Source organism: Eptatretus burgeri, chromosome 14, assembly GCF_056783735.1.
Source record: "Eptatretus burgeri isolate ZD-2024b chromosome 14, Ebu_testis_v1, whole genome shotgun sequence".
Classification (NCBI taxonomy): domain Eukaryota; kingdom Metazoa; phylum Chordata; class Myxini; order Myxiniformes; family Myxinidae; genus Eptatretus; species Eptatretus burgeri.
The window spans coordinates 40,568,718-40,587,084 of NC_140974.1; the positions used below are offsets into that span (position 1 = coordinate 40,568,718).

General features: G+C 43.6%; 1 protein-coding gene and 1 long non-coding RNA gene across 10 annotated transcripts in view; one reads left to right on the plus strand and one right to left on the minus strand.

The window, feature by feature from the left end:
* LOC147013022 (uncharacterized) overlaps window positions 1–6,341 on the minus strand; it is a 30,097-nt gene extending 23,756 nt beyond the window's left edge. For both annotated transcript variants that reach the window (XR_015051157.1, XR_015051158.1), the window contains exon 1: window positions 6,224–6,341. This is a non-coding gene — a long non-coding RNA (uncharacterized LOC147013022). The remainder of the gene's footprint in view (window positions 1–6,223) is intronic.
* Window positions 1–18,367, plus strand: part of GREB1L (GREB1 like retinoic acid receptor coactivator) — a 326,780-nt gene that overhangs the window by 158,910 nt on the left and 149,503 nt on the right. Inside the window, exon 1 of one of the 8 annotated variants that reach the window (XM_085854462.1) lies at window positions 12,347–12,492. The exons of the other annotated variants lie outside the window; for them this stretch is intronic. The gene's annotated coding sequence lies outside the window, so the exon portion shown is untranslated. Of the gene's footprint in view, window positions 1–12,346; window positions 12,493–18,367 lie in introns of those variants that run through there. 8 annotated transcript variants of the gene reach the window in all.

The following is an 18,367-nucleotide window of genomic DNA, read 5'->3' on the forward strand; positions in this document are numbered from 1 at the left end:
GCCATATCCATGGATTAGTCTCTCAGCAGGCAGATTTCAACATGATACATGGTACATTAGAGGTTGATAGGAATTAAAAGCGGGTTTTATTAACTTCCGTCATCGAAGATCGAGGTAACTGTTTGTTTGTTTGTTTGTTTATTTGATTGTGAACAGTATTACGGAAAAACTCCTCGACGGATTTCGACGAAACTTGGTGGGGGGATTAGGTATGATCCAAGGATCATGCCATTAGATTTTGGACTTGGTCCAAAATCCAATATGGCCGCTATGGTGGCCATTTTGAAAAAATATTTGAATTTTTTTTGGCATTTCTACATGTTTTAAGTGATTTCCAACCCCCCCCCCCCCAAAAAAAAAATTGTTAGAGAAAAAAAAAATTTTTGCAACTTTTTTTTCAACAAAATTTCGATTTTTTTTTTTTTTTGCATTTCTACATGTTATAAGTGATTTCCAACAAAAAAAACATACCAAATTATAATTGCGGCTGGTTTTGGAACTTCAGGTGGATATACCCATGTAAAATAAATTTCTGTCTCAAGGAATCTAGTTATGACGAATGAATTGAGTATGTAAAAGTTAAAAGTAAAAGGGAAAGTTTCAAACTATAACTCTGTGAGCACTGTTGACGTTAAATTGAATGAATAGGATATCAGGTTCACTAGAATGACCTAGCAGTATTGGTGGCAGAGATTTTGCACTCTACCGAGTGCTCCCCCTCTAGTTGTAACTACTGTATTTATTTTTCCCAAACATGATTAAAAACCCGCAAAAATTACTTTGTGGGAGGAGAGAGGGAAAGGGTGGAGGTGGGAGGAGACAGAGGAAGGAACTTTACCTGACAACACTGGGTATCCCTGCGAGTATTAATATGTATAAATATCTATAAAAAAAAAAATATATATATATATATGTTTACAGCACACACGGACTTGGTACATATGGGTAGATTTGGATCTGTAAAGGGACTCTCCACAGGTGTGTGCATGCCTGCATGCTTGGTTATGGGTGGCAAAGTTTCATCCCTTATCTTATGGAGATTTTAACTTTTAATCTCAGCAGCGTATGAGTGATCACATTTTCCTTTGTCCTCGTGACTATTTCAAAAACAATTAGTTATTTTATATATTGTAACTCGGGTGTGCTTTACAAAAGTGAGATGGTTTCTCCTTGTGAGTTTCAAAGCAAAATATATTTGATAACACCGGATTTCCGAGCCGTTTGCCGGATTAATGTGTTTTCTAAATTACCGTGCCCAATTTTTTTTTACATCCGTCACACACAGCTGTTTATAAAGATTAATATTTATGCACATCTCCTTGAAACATCTCTGTAAATGTAATATTGTTTTTTAAGTTGTTTATTGAAATTCCCCCAAAACAAGGGTGAAAGCTACTCAAGATTTATGGGTTGTATGCAGTAAGTACTGTAGTCGGTAATCACACTGACTCCAATTATCCGATTCCCGAAAAGTGTGTGTGTGTGTTTTGTTCATAAAGCATCACATTTTCTCTCTGCTAACTCCCCTCCCCCCAACCACCTCTCTTTCAGTCTCTCTCTTTGTCCCATCCTCGCTCCGCCCCCTCCTAATACAGTGCAGCACCCTCCCACGTATCTCTCTCTGTCTCTGGACATGTCTGGGTGATGAGTATGTCCAGACGGTGTTTCTCTCCAGACATGTTCAGATAGTGTTTGTGTCTGTGTGGTGTTTATGTCTGGGCGGTGTTTGTCTCTGGATGGAGTTTGTGTCCAGAACTGTTTGTGCTCTGTTTGTTTGTCTCTGGACGTGTCCGGGTGGTATTTTTCTCCAGATGTGTCTGGGCGATGTTTATGTCCGGACAGGAGTTTGTCTCCGGATGTGTCCAGGCAGTGTTTGTCTTGGGATGAATTGGCTCTGGACGCATCCAGCGGGTTTTGTCTCCGGATGTGTCCGGATGGTGTTTGTCTCTGGATGTGCCCGGGCGGTGTTTGTCTCTGAGCAGTATTTATAGGATGACTGGTACAAAATAGATTTCACACGTGATTTTGTTTCCATTTTCACTGTTATTCTCTGAAGAATAATTTTGATGGGACAGTATCAATCGTAATCAACGCTTTACCGCATGCCTGCCTTTCCTTCCTCTCACCTCACACTGTTTTCCTTTCATACACCCCTCCTCACTCCCAATCTCTCCTTTCTCTTTTCCCCTCCACCTGCTCACTCTTCCCCCTCTTTCTCTCTCTCTCTTCCCCTTCTTTTTTCTCCCTCTCCCCCCCCCCCTTTAGTATTCCTGTCAGCAAAGCGACAGGTGGTATTTGCTAGTCTCGTAATAAACAAGCAAGAGGTGATCTTGTGCCAGGTGTTATATACAGCATGTTTCAAATGAAACAGTGCAGTTGAAACTTAACACATCTTGTGCAAAAAGATGTCTTTCAGAGAAAAGTATTCATTGGTCCATTTGACAGCACCATTTCTTCATAGTGATCGGCCGATATGCCGGCGGGTGTTGCAGGTACCAGCTACTGGCAGGTTGTCTTGTAGGCAGGCATCGGTAACAGCATGCAGGATGGCCGGCCTCACCCTTTGCTAATTCTATCCCTAACCAAATTCTAAATCTACCTTTAATCTAATCTCTAGAAGCCCACTAACGATTTCTAGTTCCCCTTTTCCGGAAGGACACTCAGTCACGGATTGGGTGGCGTGACCTCAACTGGCTTGCTGACGAAGGGCTCGATTGGATGTATACCTTCCCCTAAACTAATAATTTGGGGCTCAATGGGCCGTTGCAACATCCAGTTTCCCGATTCCTTTTCTGTCTAGCAGCCATAGATGTTGAATTGTTTAAAGGGGAAGCATCTCTACTGTAACCTAGCACTTTTAGAAACACCTTATTTCATTTTATTTTAAAACCCTGATATCATGATAACAACAACAAATTTTACCCCCACACAGTGTGCTGGTGCCATTCTTGAAATTTGGCCTGTCCTTCAAGTTTACATACCTGTGCTCCAGCTCAATCTTGTAGGCGAGATAGTGTGGCCCCTTCCACAGACTCCCTGCCTGCTCTGCAATGTGGCACCACCGAGCTCTGAGTGCCACCACACTCAATCCGAATCGTGGGGGCTCTTTTTGGCACCACATTCCTTTGTGCTCTCTGGCACATGCACCACCGAGCTCTGAGTGCCACCACACTCAATCCTAATCGTGGGGGCTCTTTTTGGCACCACATTCCTTTGTGCTCTCTGGCACATGCACCACCTCGCGTCCTCTCTTTGGGTACTTGAGCCTTCAACAACAACAACATTTAGAAATAACCGCACCCTTCTGGCATATTGCAGCCTCTGTCACTGAGGCCCAGGGTGTATCCTTACAAGTTCTGCCTTACACTCGGGCTACACTCCCAGCCATTTAACTACACATTTACACACAATTATGTATTGCTCTTTCTTCCATCCAGGAGATGCACCAGCATCTTCCATTTTCCAAAACAGCTGAAACCCATTATTAACTTTTTGACTTGTCTCTAAGGTGGGAATTTATCCCAATAATGGTGGAGGGAGGGTGGGAAAGGGTGCCTTCCCTTCTTCACGTACTCCCTTCACACCATCCACACTACTATAAATGTCGGTCCATGCATTCCAATTACACCGACTCACACTTTCTCACCATCCATTCCCCCATTCATCTCTAATCTTGTTGGAACAAGAGAACAGAGGAGGAGGAGGAGGAGGAGGAGGATGAGGAGGAAGGCATTCTAACCTGGGTCATCAAATCAAGATCCAATCACCGCATGTAAATTTCAGGATTTGTAGTAATTATGCAATTCACTTTTCTTTCTGTTTGCAAACTTCAATTTGCAGAATCTCTAAATCTTCTCGATCACTTTTGTCAACTGTCTGAAAAAACAACTCGATTCACAGTGTTGCCTTACCATTTGGAGACTCTACAGTACCCCCACAGAGCCCCACAGCCTCAGCGGCCACATCCATCAGTTATGTGGGCTGTCCATAGGGCCCACACCAGACACCTCACCACCAGTCTCGGTGCCACCACCTTTGCGACAATACTCGTGGGCGACACCGTGAGAATTTACCTCATCCCCCTCCCTTCCTCTCGGACTTGCAGGGGACACATGGCCAACCCCAACTTGCCTGATGCCCCCTTCCTTTTTACAAGGTTTATAGGGATCAAATGAACCGCACACCAGGCACTGTCTCCTTCTCATTCTCAAGATGCTCCAAAAGACCTGGAGGGAGCACCACCTACTATTGCTGTGCTGAGGAGGGATGCATGGATAAATGCTTCATCAGATGCACCCTCTGCTCTCCATCAGCTCACTCTGGGTTGGGTCTCTTAACTCAGCGGGGAGCCACTCTGGCCCTTACCCTGACCAGTCCATCTCTAATGGTGGCTCCTCGAGTGGCGTTCCTTCTCCAATTTTTCTTTTTATCCACAATAATTACCACACCACCATCATGCACCACACTTACAATACTCATACGCACACCCTCACATTCACACTAATCCTTATCTGTGCTCTCGTGTGCAGACGGCTCAACCTCCTTCATCTGTGGCTCTGCAGGCACTGAAGTGCACATTTTGCCCATCTGCAGTTCCATCAGATCTGAGCACAGGCAGCTCACACGTGGGCTCAGCCTCACACTGCATGCATCCCAGCACATACACCTGGAAGGAGTCCCATCCAGTCCCCTGTTACCTGAATGTGCTCCTCTTTAACATCATTCCTGGATGTGTGCAGTGTCCTTTTGGCAACCGCCACCTCCACCTGATGATCGCAACCATCATCAGGCTTCTCCAGCATGGAGCCCTGCATCTGTTGGGTGCCCCACTGTGCCCTACCCACTTCATGCCCTACTGCAATGACACATCCTCGTGTCTCTCCCTTTACCTTTTCCATTATTTCCTTCTCTGCTGCTTTCTCTGTTTCTATTTATTTTTGCACCTCGATCCCCACTTCTCGCCTCTCTGCTATTTTTGTTATCTCGCCCTTACTCCCTACTATCTCTATCTCTTCTTTTGGTTCCACCTGTGGTTCTGATCTCATTTGCTGTTCTTCTCGCACACTCAAATTACCCACAAATCTGGCTTGGGGGGCTGCCATCTGCTGCTGCAAGGTCCTCACGTCAACCAAATCTGCTGCCATTGGCTCTTGCCTGGACTCAGTAGCCTTCATTTCTTTCTCCCTTTTGGCCCTATCGGCATTCAATTTGGCCAACCATTCGGTCCCCATGGCCATCATGGTCACTAATTGCTGGCGAATGTACAATTTTGGCTGGTTAATAGGAGTTTCGGCAGGCACTTCGCTTTCTATGGTGCCTTACATGCGCTAACCCAATTTACTCGTCAACAGGTTTATTTGCTAATTTGCTGTCATGTGTGATGAAGGTCCCATTCCCTGATGTCCACAAACAGGTTCGCATTAACAAAATGGTTTATTGTACGGTAAAATGAGGCGGGGAAGAAATAAGAACATGATCAGACAAGCAAATTGTGTCAAATTAATAAAAATATATATATATACCCACACACCCATACGACCACGATGAGACTTAAACAAATATTGCCTTTACCTTTCATGTGGAGAAGACGAGAATGATAGCAGAGAGGACGAGGCAATAAATAAACCTGTGGTGCGAGCGCACTTTGATAATGTGTGGGCTTGGTGCTGGGAGAGAGAGAGAGAGAGAGAGAGAGAGAGAGAGAGAGAGAGAGAGAGAGAGAGAGAGAGAGAGAGAGAGAGAGAGAGAGAGAGAGAGAGAGAGAGAGAGAGAGAGAGAGAGAGAGAGAGAGAGAGAGAGAGAGAGAGAGAGAGAGAGAGAGAGAGAGAGAGAGAGAGAGAGAGAGAGACAGAGACAGAGACAGAGACAGAGACAGAGACAGAGAGAGAGAGAGAGAGAGAGAGAGAGAGAGAGAGAGAGAGAGAGAGAGAGAGAGAGAGAGAGAGAGAGACAGGGAGAGGGGGAGAGAGAGAGACGAGAGAGGGGGACAGACAGAGAGAGTACGAGAGAGAGACACAGACAGAGAGAGTATGAGAGAGAGAGACAGAGAGAGACAGAGACAGACAGAGACAGACAGAGACAGACAGAGACAGACAGAGACAGACAGAGACAGACAGAGACAGACAGATTTATTGAGCAACTTCAATTTGCAAAATCTCTAAATCTTCTCGATCACTTTTGGCAACTGTCTTTCTACACAACTCGATTCACAGTGTTGCCTTACCATTTGGAGACTTCACAGTACCCCCACAGAGCCCCACAGCCTCAGCGGCCACATCCATCAGTTACGTGGGCTGTCCATAGGGCCCACACGAGACACCTCACCACCAGTCTCGGTGCCACCACCTTTGCGACAATACTCGTGGGCAACACTGTGAGAATTTACCTCATCCCCCTCCCTTCCTCTCGGATTTGCAGGGGACACATGGCCAACCCCAACTTGCCTGATGCCCCCTTTCTTTTTCCAAGGTTTTAGGGGTCAAGTGAACCGCACACCAGGCACACCGCCAGCGTTGGAATACCAAGTCCAGCGATGAGCTTGTGAGCGCTGAAACCATGAACCAGCCACCCTAAGTCCATGACTTCTTGCAAAGTCATAGAACTTAGTGCTATTTCGGTTCACAGTTGCAGACCCATGGGGACCAACACACATCTCATAACCATCCCTATCAGTTCCATTCGATGCATTGAAATCCCCCAAGTCTCGAAGTGTATCTCGCCTGGGGCACTGATCAACCACAGACTCGAGCGTGGCATAGAATGTGTCCTTCATGGTGAGATCACTCGCCTCCGTCGGAGCATAAACAGAGACCAGGGAAATGACACCCAAGGAGTGATGAATCCTTAGTCTCATAATATGCTCGTTGACCGGTGTTACCTCAATTATCATTGGAGTTACCTTATTGGACACAGCTACAGCAACTCCTTGAGCATGGTAACCATCAGAGCGACCAGACCAAAAGTCGGTGTAACCACCCGCCATGATCTCGCCGCAATCCGATCTCCGAACCTCAGAGAGTGCTGTAATACCGATGTCCAAACGCTTGAGCTTAGATGATAACAGAGAAAGGTGATCATCCTCTCTTAGGGATAGGACATTCCATGCTCCCACTCAAAGGGATCGCCTCAGGTTAACCCAAGGAGACCGCCGTCTGGTGGACGACACCTCAGCATCACTCCAACTCACACTACCACAATATGACCCGGGAATGTTACCCCATGGTTTCCCTCCTGTCATCAAAGATTGGGGGTCCCAAAGGCTTTGCCCCAATCCCGTCATCCGGTGAGTTGCCCTGCGAAGAGAAGCTGCACAGGAGGTACTCCCACGGAGGGAGTTTTCAGATTTTTTTTATGCTTCAAGAATGTTTTGCGGAATGAAGGGTTTTACGGTGGCCGGAGTGCAAATCCTGCCACCAACCTCTTAATAAAAAAGTAACCCAACTGCAGGAGGACATCCGCAGACACAGTTGGGCACAAGATATGGATGACCGTTGGCTCACAAGGAGCTCCTCCGCCCTCTGACAGGTTTTGTGTTTATCCTGCTGGGTGTCCATATCATACACCCTCCTCACCAAGAAACTTGATGGGGGAGATGGTTTAGTCGCCGACAATCTGACCGTGGAACAAGTTAGTACAGGTTTACATGATACCTGCAGCAAGTCACAGATCTGATCTGGCCTGACCTGGCAATTATTGCAATATGTAATATGTTGTAATAATCAGCCCAGAACTGTAGGAGTAGCACGACAAACACATACACACACACACACACACACACACACACACACACACACACACACACACACACACACACACACACACACACACACACACACACACACCCTGATGGCTTAGTCTTGAGTTCAGGCCCCTGTCAATACGTTGAACCAACACCAGGTGGGTTGACAGCCTGTCATCCTTCTTTGGTCGGCAAAATGAGTACCAGCATGCTGGTAACAGGGGGCACTGCATCAGTGGCATAGCCAAGCCCCCAGAAAAAAGATCAGCTAATCAGCCTTCGGCTGCATATGAATAAATAAATTAACAAAGACACACACACCGGTCCGTGAATTATAGTAAGGATTAGATAGGTTACTGAATTGGTAATACCAGAGAGAATTACTGAATTAGTAATACTGGAGAGAATTACTGAATTGGTAATACTGGAGAGAATTACTGAATTGGTAATACTGGAGAGAATTACTGAATTAGTAATACTGGAGAGAATTACTGAATTGGTAATACTGGAGAGAATTACTGAATTAGTAATACTGGAGAGAATTACTGAATTAGTAATACTGGAGAGAATTACTGAATTGGTAATACCAGAGAGAATTACTGAATTGGTAATACTGGAGAGAATTACTGAATTGGTAATACTGGAGGGAATTACTGAATTGGTAATACTGGAGAGAATTACTGAATTGGTAATACTGGAGGGAATTACTGAATTGGTAATACTGGTGGGAATTTCTGAATTGGCGCTACGAGAGAGAATTACTGAATTGGTACTACAAGAGGATTACTGAATTGGTAATACTGGAGGGAATTACTGAATTGGTAATACTGGTGGGAATTTCTGAATTGGCGCTACGAGAGAGAATTACTGAATTAGTAATACTGGAGAGAATTACTGAATTGGTAATACTGGAGAGAATTACTGAATTAGTAATACTGGAGAGAATTACTGAATTAGTAATACTGGAGAGAATTACTGAATTGGTAATACCAGAGAGAATTACTGAATTGGTAATACTGGAGAGAATTACTGAATTGGTAATACTGGAGGGAATTACTGAATTGGTAATACTGGAGAGAATTACTGAATTGGTAATACTGGAGGGAATTACTGAATTGGTAATACTGGTGGGAATTTCTGAATTGGCGCTACGAGAGAGAATTACTGAATTGGTACTACAAGAGGATTACTGAATTGGTAATACTGGAGGGAATTACTGAATTGGTAATACTGGTGGGAATTTCTGAATTGGCGCTACGAGAGAGAATTACTGAATTGGTAATACTGGTGGGAATTTCTGAATTGGCGCTACGAGAGAGAATTACTGAATTGGTAATACTGGTGGGAATTTCTGAATTGGCGCTACGAGAGATAATTACTGAATTGGTAATACTGGAGAGAATTACTGAATTGGTAATACTGGAGAGAATTACTGAATTGGTAATACTGGAGAGAATTACTGAATTGGTAATACTTGTGAGAATTACTGAATTGGTAATACTGGAGAGAATTACTGAATTGGTAATACTGGAGGGAATTACTGAATTGGTAATACTGGAGAGATTTACTGAATTGGTAATACTGGAGGGAATTACTGAATTGGTAATACTGGTGGGAATTTCTGAATTGGCGCTACGAGAGAATTACTGAATTGGTAATACTGGTGGGAATTTCTGAATTTGCGCTATGAGAGATAATTTCTGAATTGGTAATACTGCAGAGAATTACTGAATTGGTAATACCAGAGAGTATTACTGAATTGGTAATACCAGAGAGAATTACTCAATTGGTAATACCAGAGAGAATTATTGAATTGGTAATACTGGAGGGAATTACTGAATTGGTAATACTGGAGAGAATTACTGAATTGGTAATACTGGAGAGAATTACTGAATTGGTAATACTGGAGAGAATTACTGAATTGGTAATACTGGAGAGAATTACTCAATTGGTAATACCAGAGAGAATTATTGAATTGGTAATACCAGAGAGAATTACTGAATTGGTAATACTGGAGAGAATTACTGAATTGGTAATACTGGTGGGAATTTCTGAATTGGCGCTACGAGAGATAATTACTGAATTGGTAATACTGGTGGGAATTTCTGAATTGGCGCTACGAGAGAGAATTACTGAATTGGTAATACTGGAGAGAATTACTGAATTGGTAATACTGGAGAGAATTACTGAATTGGTAATACTGGAGGGAATTACTGAATTGGTAATACTGGAGAGAATTACTGAATTGGTAATACTGGAGGGAATTACTGAATTGGTAATACTGGAGAGAATTACTGAATTGGTAATACTGGAGAGAATTACTGAATTGGTAATACTGGAGAGAATAACTGAATTGGTTATACGAAAGAGAATTACTGAATTTTTCCACATCACTTCAGTGCTCTGTGATAATAAAGAAAATTTAATATCACTTTGTTGAGCTTAAATCTGTTCATCATAACAGGATTAGTCCTGGTGTTGACTTAATGGTTGAGGTGGCTGGCTTACGATGCTGGGGTTTGAGTTCAAGTCCCTTTTGGGTTGTTGAATTAACACCAGATGGGTTGACTCAGCCTGTCATGCAACCTTCTGAGGTTGGTAAATTGAGTACCAGCTTGCTCGTTAACAGGGGGCACTGCATCAGTGGCACAGCCATGCTCCCAGAAAATTATGCAAACAGAAGCCACAGGCTACATATGAATAAATAAAAAAAAGATGACGGGACTGTCAACCAATTGTACCATTCGTTAAATTAAATTTAATTAAAATGAGTGTTCCTTGTGATGGGTACTGTGATACATTTTTTACTTTTGTTTTTTTTCTTTCGGTTTTAAAATATTTTATGACTTTTAATTTCCTTTTCCTCTTGGCCCATTCTTTTATTTTTATTTTATTCAATGAGCATTTGATAATCTGATCCATGAAAAGAGCTATCCTATTTGTTTGGCTTATTTAATAGAAGTACCTTGGGCTGACCGGATGGTGCAGAGGTAGCGCATTTACCTTTGTCGCTCTCAACCTTGGACTCGATTCTTCACCTGATAAAGAGCAGCGTATTTCAACTTAAATAGCGACAAAGGGAAGATGGGTGCATGCAATGATAATTAATTATTAAACATTGTTACTGCAGTCATCCTGTGCGTCTACTCGACTCGATTTGATCAATTGTGCGGATTGTCCAGCTCGGTGATGCTTAAGATGAGATGTTACTGTAAGCATCTGTGTGCCCCCCCCCCCTCCTCTCCTTTTTACCCCATCCACATTCATATCCCTTGAGAAGCTCATACTTCTCCGGAGCCTGAATCCTTTGTGAATATTTATTAAACAAAACTGCTGCACAAATTATTTCAAAACAGAGGTTCAAAAAACATAACCCTTATGTTATCGGCGTCCGTGATGTTGACGGTAAACATACCTGGCATTAAGAAATATCCATCGATGAAATGTTCACGGTGAATTGGCTTCAGACGTGCATAGAGCATTTCTTTAAGAGTTCTTTCTTTCTCCCGTGTTCGTTTAAACTTGTGAAAATCCCTGTGCCAACTATTACCACTGCCCCCTTGTGAGTAGTGATCCATGGTAATGCCTTGTGCAGATCCCTTTCCTCGCTGTGTCTCCTTTAATTTGCCGTGAACGATTTGTCGTGTGTTTTGCTACCCTGTTATGTTCCTTGTCACCTGTTGAGGCACGAGTCATGTGCATGAGATTTTATCAAGTGCTTTGACTTGTCGATGAAGACTTGAAGTCATTGGTGTCCAAGGTCGGAGTGCACCGGCTTATTGTGCGACCATGAATTTTGGCCTTCGGACCAAGACCCGTGCATTTTGTTTAACAGGCTTCCGATGCCCACATGTTCCTTTAGTTCTGGGGATGAAGTGCATGGAGTGTTCATCTTTGTCGCCTTTTTGACAAAAAGGCGTTTCTCAATTTCAAAACACGTGACTAAGAATGAAGCCTTAAATCTGTGCCTTGAATATGGTCCCCCCCCCCCCTGAGGATTTGTTGTTGTCTTTTTATTATTTTTTTTTGGGGAGGGAGAAATATCTGTCTGTATTTCATTGTTTGCCCCAGTTAAAGTATTTTTTCTTTTTGCCAAGCCATCTAAGGATGTTTCGGTGTTTTCTTCTGATGGACCGTTTGCGTCATTAACTCCACAATCCCATGTGATGGCCTTGTTTTCTGGAGCTGATCCCTTTGACCTTCAATCAAAACCACTCATGATGTAATGTCCTTGAAACATTGTGTGGACTCTTTATCCGCCGAGACTTTTTCAACGCCTAAAAGCAGCGCAAGCGATTTGACTGAATTTCAGGCGTAAACCTCAAGGGTTTAAGAGAACCTGAAGTAGCGTATAATGAATGGTTCTCCCAGGTTGCCTCCTTTCCACCAGGGAAGCCTCACAAGTGGCGGTTCTCGTGCGAGTGAAAATGAACCAGCACAAAGAGCAGTCTTAAAACATCCATGGTAGGCACAGGGTGGCCAAGGGCACTCCCCACCCTTGGCAGGCACAGTGCTGTTGACCCTCCCACAGCGGCATCCGATTGGTGGGGCAAGCCTTGATTGAAAGGTCACGGCAGGGTGGGGTATGTAGGGTAGGGTCATGGGGCGAGGCGGAGGGGGTCACTCGGAGCTCCCAGCTGTAACAGAGATGACTCTGCAAAGGTCAGCCGGACGCCGTTTGTCCTTTCTCTGAGGCCCAGGCACGCTCTCGGCGTGGCCAAATACGGCCCCAAGCCGTCCTGGGCCCGAGCCAGGTGGGTGGGGGTGGCCGTGGCCGGTCCGGTGTCAGGCTCCGCTGTCACTGTGCGGACTCCAGTTGTCAGGCAGTTTGGACAAAAGGGGGGCGAATTATTTATATATTTACACCTCATTTAATTTGTCGGGTTGCTTATTTATTTGTATTCATGCATGCTTTCATTCATTCATTCATTCATTTACGCTTCGGTCGTCCTTTAGTCCAAGGCTTCACACTTCTGTTGCAGCTGAGACAACATCTTGTTTTTGAAACTGTGGTTGCGTATATTATTGAAAGCACGTTTATTCATTTACTTCTGAAAAATAATTGGATGAGATAGTCATTGTGACATCGCCCTTCAATGCCGTGAAGTTGGTAGCGAAACGCATTGCCATCCTCAAACGCATTTCTGACTCCAAGACTGTCCAAGACTGTCCATGACTTACTTTAATTGTTTTTTTATTTTTATTTTTTTTTACCTTTGTCGACACATCATTCAATGAAACGTAGATTTGTTGTGTGTTGACTTACCTGTGATACGATACTTTTGCGTTGTTTTCGAGCATGTTGTCACCTAAGAGGTTTGTGTGTTCCAGCTAATGCTGTCACTGCGTGGTTCGCCCGCACGCGCACTATGTCAGGCTGTCTTTGTCTTTCTGCTCCTGTTGTGACATCAAAGCGGGTTCAATGGCAAATCCGTAACCCCCGCAGCGCCAGTGTGTGTCCGCATCTCATTCCTTCTTTCATTTGGACATTTCCATTTCTGCTAAAACAGATGGCAGTGGATGAAATGCAAGAATTTGTGCGGTTGATGGGGGATGCCGATTGCTCTGTTGTGTTGTTATGGAGAACTCTGTTTGCTCAGAATCATGTGGTTTCTTGGAAGGGCTGCATTTTGTAGATATTTATTGTGAGTACTTGTAGCGAGGGGGGGTGGGCTGTGTTTATTACATTGTCACTTTGTGTGGGAAAATTGGGGAGAGGGGGTGGACTGAGAAAGGAAGATGACAGAGGGAGAGAGAGAGAAGGGCAGTGGAGTGCAGAGGGAAAGGGAAGAAGTTTAAATGGAGATATAAGTAATAGGAGGGAAGGGAAAGGACGTGCAGTTGGGTTGGGGTGGTGGGGGGCGAGGAGGTGGAATTCTGCCTTTTTGTGAGATGGCCTCGAATACTTAGAAAGCGAAGTGAAGCGCTGTTGATAAAAACCATGGCAATGGCAACAATGAGATTGGCATCCTTGGTGTAGGCTTTGCTTCAGTTCATCCTCAGATGGATTTGAACTCAAGGCATTTCCAACAACCACACAGCAGTGATAGATAGATGAGAATTCTCGACGATCCCATACCACTTGTGGTTGTGGTTGCGGCTGTGCCCTTTTGGAAATTGTTCACAGCTCTGATCCTCCAGAAGTTTCACATCGCTAAGCTTGCTCGAAGAGTCCTTGCAGTTTCCAGTGTCACCACTGCCACGGTTTTTTTTTTTTTTAATCAACAGCGATTGCCCCCAGCTTCAGAGCTGCGTGACTGCATTTAATGGAGGGAACGTCAGGGTGGGGCAAACGAGTGGTGGGAAGAGCCCCTTGATGGAGTTTGACAGGGTAGAGTGATGGGGAGGCTTTGCTCATCGACTGGGTGGGGGTTGGGGTAGGGAGTGTGTTTGGAAGGAAAGGGAGGGTGTTTTGTAGGTAGGGGAGTGGGTGTGTGCGTGGGGTTGGGGGGAGTTATGTAAGTAAACGTAACATGAGATTGCTGCCTTTGTAACCAGTTTAGTTCATAGTTTAAGGTTGGTGACAGGGCCCTTGTGCATGCTGAAAGAATGCATACTGGCCTCTGGAGCCTTTCTGCAGCATGAGCACAGGGAAAGGTTATTTGCAGATGCTATCTAGAGTTGCTCAGGCGTGAATCATTCACTGGAGATGCCCGTCCAGCACTACCCGCTGGCTTGGCCATCCTGCTGTGGCACAGTCGGTTAGTCTGGACCACCGATACCTAAAGGATACAGGGTGGCACCACCTTTGGAGTAAAAGAAAGGGAACTGTGGAAGATGAGAATACATTTTTGTTCATGAACTATAGTCAAGACATTATGATGCAGCTTCACTTTAATGGCCATTGATTTGTGTTGGTGCGTTGTCATCATCGATTTACAGACGTGTTCTTTTCATGGAGGCTTTTCCGATTCCTGCTGGTTTTGTCCTAATAACCCACAGACCATTTTGTTACTTCATTTACAGACTTTCCTGTAAATTATCCAAGTATAAACATGTGTGTATGTATGCGTGTAGACGTATGGTGTGTGTGTGTGTGTGTGTGTGTGTGTGTGTGTGTGTGTGTGTGTGTGTGTGTGTGTGTGTGTGTGTGTGTGTGTGTGTGTGTGTGTGTGTTTTGGTCCTGTAAATCCTTTGGTTATTCTGAGCAATTGGCTCATGATACTGGGCTCCAGGTTCAAATCCCATTACACGACATTAATTTATCCTTCGTTTACTAATGTCCTTGTAGTTCACGCAAAAGTACACTGACCTCTCAGAATGCCCTTATCTTATAATTTACGTCCAACCTCCTTTATGAACCTGAGATCATTAGCTAGAGGAAATTGGAGGGTTAAATAGGGGGGGGGAAAAAGGGATAACAATTGATTGTGGTTAAAAAGTCAAAGAAACAACCACTCCTGTACAGTATCACAACGAAGCTATGAGACAAATAATACTTTCATAGCAAAACACAAGTAAAAGAAGCCCATGAAGACAGAAATAGCAAGAAAATGAACAATTAGAGATTGCAGACCCTTGTCAGGACTTGTTTTGTGTTCTCTCTGTCTCTCTCTCTCTCTCTCTCTCTCTCTCTCTCTCTCTCTCTCTCTCTCTCTCTCTCTCTCTGTCTCTCTGTCTCTCTGTCTCTCTGTCTCTCTCTCTCTCTCTCTCTCTCTCTGTCTCTCTGTCTCTCTGTCTCTCTGTCTCTCTCTCTCTCTCTCTCTCTCTCTCTCTCTCTCTCTCTCTCTCTCTCTCTCTGTCTCTCTCTCTCTCTCTCTCTCTCTCTCTCTCTCTCTCTCTCTCTCTCTCTCTCTCTCTCTCTCTCTCTCTCTCTCTGTGGTGTGTTGTGTAGTGTTTGTGTAGTTTTGTGTGGTGTTTGTGTACTGGTGTTACATAATTAATAAGATAATTAGAATTGCCACTTTATAAATGCTGGCAGTGATGACTACTGGTTCAGCCATTTCAGAGAAGAGGATTTTTGAAGATTTTTTTGTTGTTTTTTTTTAAACAATATTGCTTTCAAATCACTTGACCGTTGACATCATCAAAAAAAAATTGTGGACCATTTTATCCCTCGATGACCCTCAAAAGTTTTCATACTGATTGGATGTAGCGTTCACCATATGCCATTATGACGTCATAACAGGTTTCAATTTTTTTCATTGGTGCACATTCAGAGATACAGAGGTCCAAAGTTTTTTCGTTTTTCCAATATGGCTGCCACACCACATGACTTATGACGTCATAATTATCATTACAACATTCTACATAAGTAGTCGCACCAACGGTGTGAAAATTCCGTCGCAATCCGACAAGCGATTGTGGAGAAAAACATGAAAGTTCTGTGTGGACAAACAGACAGACAGATAAACAAATGGATCCAAATGCAATACCCTCTCTTTTGGCGAGGGTAACAATAGAGAAGGAGGGGTAACTGGGTTCAAGGAAAATCATGATTGTATTATCAGGCCTGTCCGGTTGCTCATGTATGTCATCAATGCTTGATCAAAGTACTTCCAGGCTCAGCTGGTGCATGTCAGGCAGTGGTAGCAAGCTTACTTTATCAATTCCCCCACCCCCCCCCCCCCAAAAAAAAAACCACATACCTGGCTTTGTGAGAATTTACACATCAAGGTTTACTTTCATGTGCATTTTGTTTCTGGTTAAGAAAGATTCAAGCAAAACCGTTGTGATGGTCAGAATGGTTAAACAAAATGGTGGATAAATGGTTGAAAAAAAAAAAACCAAGTTGCGTTATCCGATCAAGATCTGGTTATTTTAGACTTTAACAAAATCAGCAAGAAGATTGATTTTTAAAACTGAACCAAAAATTAATCAGGGAGTGCACCACGGCAATGATGGGTCAAATGGCCTAATATCCTTGTTTGAGCTAGTACAGGATCATGCACCGATTACTTACATTCGATGTATTGACCCGTGGCGATTGTGGACCCTTTGTATATTAATTTCCAGTCTGCATATAATACAGAATATAGATACTTGAATGCAATTGGTTCATTTCACGACAAATATAATTCACCTTTGAACATGACGCGGAAATGCCAACGTGGAAGCCAAGCTCAGCCCTTCTCCCTGACGATTGGTCAGAGTGTTGAGATTTGTTGTTTTAATATCGATTTGATTCAGAATTGCAAAAAATATTTTTGTGACTATGACCTACCGTGTGTGGTACCATAATGTGGTCCAGCAAATTTGGGGCAATTAGCCCAGGGGTATGGAATTGTATAACAAACAAGAATTAGTTTTAAACACCAGTAGGGACTAATCTCTCGTGTGTGTGTGTGTGTGTGTGTGTGTGTGTGTGTGTGTGTGTGTGTGTGTGTGTGTGTGTGTGTGTGTGTGTGTGTGTGTGTGTGTGTGTGTGTACACACACACACACTAGACATTTGTGCTTGTCGCTTGGGTAACACATTTTATGAAAAGACAACATGTTGTACTTCACAAAAATTCTGCTCCATTCACTCAATAATTTTGTCGAGGTCATCTTCCACCTGCTTGGAAGTCAACTAACATCATCTTCATCAACCATCCTGGCTGCTTATATATGGCGTGAGCAAAAACCATTTCCGCTTCATCGTGAAGCTCAGTGTTGGATGCTTTGGTTTGAACCTCCTCTTAAAATGAGTGAAATGAAACATTTTCAGAATTTTGAATTATTCTCATTCAGATTTCAACATCACCGTAATGTATATTGTTAAGTTATTTAAACTTTCTTTAAACAAGATGATTTGTAATACCAGCTACCACCGGGTGGCGCTATACAATACACATTTACCAAGAGAGAATTCAAGTCTTCCGCCCACCCTGAACCCCCTACCCCAAGTTTGCTACTCTGACGGAAGCCATACTTGGGGTAACCTTCACCAACATGAAAAATTTGGTTGAATTTTTTTTTTTTTAAGTTTTTGAAGCATATATAAACGGACAACCCCCTTCCCCCCCCCCAAAAAAAAAAACAATGACAGCAGCACTCGGTAGAGCGCATACCTCTGCCAGGATGAACAGTTTACGTTTTGTATCCCATTGATAGGCCAGATCTGGATCCAGACCTCAACCACGATGTAATTGGCTTGTTCTTGTCACCTACCCAACTCATCCTCCAAATTTTGTCATTATCCGTCGATAACGTTATGAGATGTCATACAAAATATCGGTTTTGGCCCCATCTCTCAATGGTGAAGAATATTTTTTTAAATCTCGTATCCAGATCCGGATTTGGATCTTCACCAAAATCCAACTAATTCATCCTTATCACACACCCAACCTGTCCACCAAGTTTCGTCCGAATCCGTCCACAACCTTTTGAGATATTCTGCTCACAGACATAAACAGACAGACAGACAGCAGTAAAAATATAACCTCTGTCCACCATCTGTGCCAGAGGTAAATACATCAAGCAACTTGAAGGGCACTCAGTGGAGCGCATACCTCCGCCACGTAATGCCTGATCCACGAGAACATATCGGTCCCAATACATTTTTGAAATATCATCCTATGTATCGTTTTTGCCCCAATCTCTCAATGGTGAAGAATCACTTTTGAAAATTAATTAATTCTCGCATCCAGATACGGAATCGGATCTTCACCAAATTCAAATCAATTTGTCCTTGCCACACACCCAAGCTG